Below are 6,099 nucleotides of genomic sequence, written 5' to 3' on the forward strand. Positions count from 1 at the left end.
CGTGCCTGACCTCAACACTTTTGTATTGTAATTTGCAAACCTTGGGAAATAGTTTAACGACTTGAAATACTGGATATCAGATTTTCACGAACCCTAACTGTGACAACTAAAATGAAAGCTTGAAATGTGTCACATTACATGTAATTAATATGAGATCTATGAAAGGTCACCTTTTTGAATTAAATTAGTAGAATGATTCTATTTAACTAACTTAGGCATGGTGATGTAAATCTGATGGTAAATAATCATTTTTATTTATTTATTTTGGGGCTTAAGAACATTTCTACTCAGCTATCAGTGGATGAGGCTTAAAAAGGTCTTCTACAAGCACATCATTTTGGAGCTTGATTGAATAACACGTTAGATAAACCATTGTATTAAATTTAGATTTCTTCATTTATTCAAATGCTTGAGAAACTGTTTAAATATGTAAATCTACAGGATTGTGAGTTTGTTGCTGTTTCATAGCAAAATCTTCATGAATATATCCATGTCATACTTAATATTTCCTGCTTCATTGATTTCAGCAAAAATAATTGTCCTTTTTACTAAATTACTGATAAAGAATGTGATAATTACCATGCTTATTAACCTACCCAGTAATATATAAGTATATAAAATTGCTTACATTGAAGGCTCATGTTCATGTATGGGGTATATTATACACTAGAAATTCTTTAAATACAGTTTGCAAATATTTCAAAAGTGTATATTTGCATTATTGTGTTTTCACTTTTACCGAGTGCTTGTTTAATCACTGCTCATTATCTCTTTGTAATGCAGAGCTTGTTTCACTGCATGGATCTCACGTCTGACTGCGTGTTATCAAGTGTTTTTCTTTTGTCTGGAAATGAGTTTCCTTGAAAAAATAAATAAATAAAAAAATGAGAGCGATTGACAGTCGGTGTAATGCCTATTAATGGCCTGAAGAGAGTGGTATTCATCATCAACCTTGGGGAGCTTTACCCTTAAAACAAGCTGCCTCACTGCTCCAGTTTCACCTGAGTCAACAATGGGAGAGGATATTACAGACAAGAGAAACCCTGTCGTTGCTGCACGTGAACAGAGAGTGAGGACAAATGGATGAAAGGTTAAAACCAATATGTTAGTGTCAAGGATGGGAACTAAAATGGATGATAATATCCACAATTACAATAAACTGCTCAGTGTTTGTGGATGATTCACATTTAATAGCCAGTGAATTCAATAGTAATGAATAGCCATCACATATCATGATACAATTTGAGTAATTCTGACGGGGCAGATGGTTCATGGGAATCAGGAGTACCTCTGTAAGTTTCAATATTACTATTGAGAGAGTAAAGTCATGTTTTTACACTCATGTTTGTTTTGCCTTCTTCAAAGGTCAGGTAATAACAATCTATTGAGAATAGAAATTATTATTTAATTAAAATGAGAAGAAAAAGAAAACTATTTTTTGTATGATAGAGCTTGACATTGGCCTAAAGCATTCCAAGCATTTGCATAGTTGGCCTTGATGGGAAATAAAATGCTACAACTGAAAACCCCACTCCACGCGTGTAGAATTTATGAGGCACTAACAGGTACTTTGAGACACTTATACTGCAGAATGAGCTTTTATTCCTCTCATTATGGTCAGTGGTTGCAATTCTATTCTGCACAATAAGTCAGAGACTGTTTCAAACATGTTTTCATGAAATTTAATCCACCTTGTCAAGACAAAACTGAATCATTAAGAACAATGTCGCAATATCTGAAATTATTCAAAATTAGGCCTACATTTAAAAAAAAAACAAACAAACAAAAAAAAAAACATGTCAGTGAGGTATATACAAAAGATTTTATTTTGAATAAATGGCCCAACATGTACCCTGCCTCTCACCCTATGTCAGCTCCAGCCCCTGGTGACCATAATGAGAGTTGTAAAATGCTCTCGACCAACACAGAAGATCCTGAACTTTCAAAATTTACCAGGAATTTCTGGGGTACAAAAACCCAGTCTCCCTGCAACCTAATTTATACTTTACTGTGTTTAATACTTTAAAGGTAGGGCTCCTTAGAGGTTCCTGCAGAGGACATGCCGCTTATAGTTTGGTTCAAATATGTGATTATATATGGCACAATAAGGTGTTAAAAACTTGGTTTTTAAGTGCAAAAATGAGAGCAAATTTGGATGTCTTCGGTGTGGCTAAAACCACAATGTGTAAATTTCCAGTCCACGTTCAAACTTCTGTTAATTTCTGCTTTGTTAACGTACAACAAAGGCACACATTCTCAAGAGCATGGAGGAGATTCCCGGAGACAGGCAGTTACTTTAGAAGAGCTGGACAGGGCTGTAGAAGGTCCTTAACCTATCAGTAGGACCGGTATCTACTCCTTTGTGCAAGGAGGAACAGAATGAGCACCGTCAGAACCCTGCAAAATGACCTTCAGCAGGCCACTGATGTGAGTGCCACTGGCCAAACAGTAACAGATTTCATGGAGGGGTGGCTTGAGGGCCTGACGTCTTCTAGCGGGCCGTGTGCTCACTGCCCAGCACGATGGAGCCCAGGTGGCATTTGCCATCGAATACCAGAATTGGCAGGTCCACCACTGGTGCCCTGTGCTTTTCACAGATGAGAGCAGGTTCACCCTGAGCACACATGATAGATATTAAAGAGTCTGGAGAAGCCGTGGAGAACCTTATGCAGCCCATGGTGTAACACCATTCACAGGTTTGGCGGTGGGTCACTGATGGTCTTGGGAGGCATATCCATGGAGGGATGCACAGACCTCTACAGGCTAGGCAACGGCACCCTGATTGCCACTCCTGGTACACCCAATGACCGGCCTCAGGCAGTGAGAATATGCAGGTAGTTCCAGGAGGACGAAGGAACTCATACCATTGACTGGAACTCCTCACTCCCCTGATCTAAATCCAGTAGAACACCTCTGGGACATTATGTTTTGGGCCATCTGACACCACCAGGTTGCACCTCAGATTGTCCAGGAGTTCAGAGATGCACTGGTCCAGATCTGGGAAGAGATCCCCCAGGATACCATCCATCATGTCATTAAGAGCATGCTCCGGAGTTGTCAGGCATGCATACAAGCACATGGGGACTATACAAAATAAATTTTGAGTTGCTGCAGTGACATTTTGGCAAAATGGACTAGCCTGCAATATAATTTTTTTCAAGTTGATTTTTGGGGTGTCTTCGAATTCAACAAATGTGTGTAGGTTGATCATTTTCATTTCCATCAAGCAATGTAGCATCCTTTCATTACTAACACATTACCCAGTTCATATCAGTATCCAGCATTTTTTCCCCCATTGAGATCTTACATATTTTTGAAGTGCCTTTTTTTGAGTGGTGTATAATGCATCCTATACAACCGCCAACACCTTAAACTATGGCATAAATTATGAAATTTAACTCTTAAGAATTTTTCAGGGTCTTGTGAACTTAAGAAATGCTTTCACTACGATGTTTTTCAAGATAATCTTAAGAAAATGACCCTATTCGATAACAGTAGATGTAACATTACTTTTTAGCAGGGCTGACCCTAAAAAGCATTTTATTTAAAACTGCAGTATTTGTGTGTAAATGCACTTGCTTGCATCAACCTGTGGCATGACCTTGGCTACCCATTTTGAAATGGTCTGTTTATTTGTTTCATAATAGCTTTTAACTCATTAGACCATTATACAGAACGTAAAATCCATCAAATGCACTTTTTAATGGACCCTTTTTCTCATTTTTGTGCACAGGAGCAAGGGATACATTCAGAGAAATAATCGACCCATTCTTGCCGTGAGGTTCCTGCTTTCAGGTATAATAACACAGTATATTGTTTCATTAAGTGCATTGGTTTTGTTATATGTTTCTTCAAGTTCAAGGTCAGGTTCCTCCATAAAGTGGGACGACAACACTTCATGCAGAAGATAGCGAGTGAGAGGTGTGGGTTCTGCAGTGCCCAAGGTTTGCTGCGCAATCAATATCCAACTGTCAGACCTCAATTTTGAAATGTTCCCCTCTCCTTAAAAAGGGAATAATGCCTTCTTTCTACAGCTGCAGTTTAATTTCTTCTGCTTCTTCTTCATTACTTTCTCCTTTTTTTTGTGCGTGAGTGAATTCAGCTGTTGCACAGACTATATTACAAATGCACACATTTCTGAACCATTTTTTCCTGTTTTCTTTACTCTCTCTTCACGTCTGAAAAAGCTTCTTTTTTTCTGTTTCATCTTTTCTCAAGCCACAGTGCCTTGAAAAAGACCATTCTGTCCAAAATTATCTTGAAAAGTGGGTGATTCACAAATTGATTGCATCAGTGTATTATAAAATGCATGTCTACAGATATTACTAAATTAACCAGCAAAAATGGTAGCCTTTTTCTGCATATTTGCCACATTAGTGCCTAAAGATTCTAAGCCTCTGCCAGCCAGTAAAGTTACAATTTAAATACTCATATGGTCTCAGATCTGATTTTTGACCTTTTGGGTAATAAAAAAATTCAGTCAGGTGCTTGACACATTTCTGAGAAATTTGTCTCTATTCGTATTAATAGAGACAAATTGAATTTGCAGCAATTGTGGGGTGCTATCATACCATAGCACCCCACAATTGCTGCAAATTTGTCTGGTGCACATCTGTGATGTTTGCCTTCATTTTACCACACTCCAAAGGTGTGGAGGCCATTTATGCCGCGTTTCCATTAGTACCTACTCAGCGCAGGTCGACTCGGCACGACTGGCTACAGTTTTGTTTTGTTTCCATTACAATTGAGGACCACCTCCATGTCAGTGGAGTCAATATAGCAACATGGGCAGAAGTCTCGTGAAGTAATTTGCATGTGGCTCAAAGTGTGTTAACTTTTGTCTACACTGCTGTGTTGTGCGATGGTACCCGTGAGCAGCTCTGAGACCTCGTGATAAACTAATTTCTCGTCTCATCTCCCACCAAGCACAGAAACATCTGCACCTCTTCATTCGACCACGGTGCTGGTTTGCGTGCCTCCAGTTTCTTGCTGTCGGGTTTTAAAAATGGCGCGGTTGATTCTGATGAAGCAGTCACTCTCATGACTCCACTAATGAGGACTCTCCCTGGCCAATCAGTGGCATATTGTTCTTCTACGTCACATTTTCAGATTGCCTCGGATCGCTTGGAACCCCGGCTGAGTGGGTACTAAAAAAGTATGCGGTACCAGTTACTAATGGAAATGCTTACAAACCGTGGCGAGTCGATTCAAGCCGCGCTGAGTAGGTACTAATGGAAACGTGGCATTAGGTACAGTGAGCTCATTGTTCATGAAACAAATCTGAGATGATTTGAGCTTTGTGGCATGGAGTGGTATCCATCTCAGAACAGCCATCAGAAGATGGCTTTGATCATAAAGGGAGTCAACAAACCTCAGGTGGACTGTGTTCTACACAACTGGTACTAAGGGGCTCAAAGGGTGTCAAGAAAATACCCCCTACACCATCATACCCCCACCAGCAGCCTGAACCACTGGTACAAGGCAGGATGGATCCATGCTTTCATGTTGTTTACACCAAATTCTGACTCTACCATCTGAATATCGCAGCAGAAATCGAGACTCATCAGATGAGGCAAAAATTTTCCAGTCTTTTATTGTTTGATTTTGGTTGTCTGCTTCAGCCCACCCAAGGAGCAGCAGCCTGAGCCTGACCATAAACACAATGTAGTATAAAGCAGTACTGGAGAATGGACAATATCAAGGTGCAATACCACTTCATGTCAGACATTTTATATCTTTGTATCTTTGTTCATTATTTGTTTTTTTGCTTGTATATTGCTGACTGACAATATTTCCGACTATATTTCTGCTTGTGTGCCTATAATGTTAAAAGTGCTACTGGAACTTTAATTTCCCTGATAGAACCCTCCCAAAGGGATTAATAAAGTTTTATCTAATCTAATCTACTTCAGGGTTGTGCATTCAGAGATGCTCTTCTGCATATCTCTGTAGCAATGAGTGATTATAACTTGGAAGCAGTCTGGCCTTTCTCCTCTGACCTCTGGCATCAGGAAGGCATTTTCACCAGAGAACTGTTGCCTTCCTCTTCTTTTTCCCCCCCAGTCTGTTCTCTGTAAACTCTAGAGATGATTCCATGGG

This window comes from Archocentrus centrarchus, chromosome 24 (assembly GCF_007364275.1).
Source record: "Archocentrus centrarchus isolate MPI-CPG fArcCen1 chromosome 24, fArcCen1, whole genome shotgun sequence".
In the NCBI taxonomy this organism is placed as follows: Eukaryota; Metazoa; Chordata; class Actinopteri; order Cichliformes; family Cichlidae; genus Archocentrus; species Archocentrus centrarchus.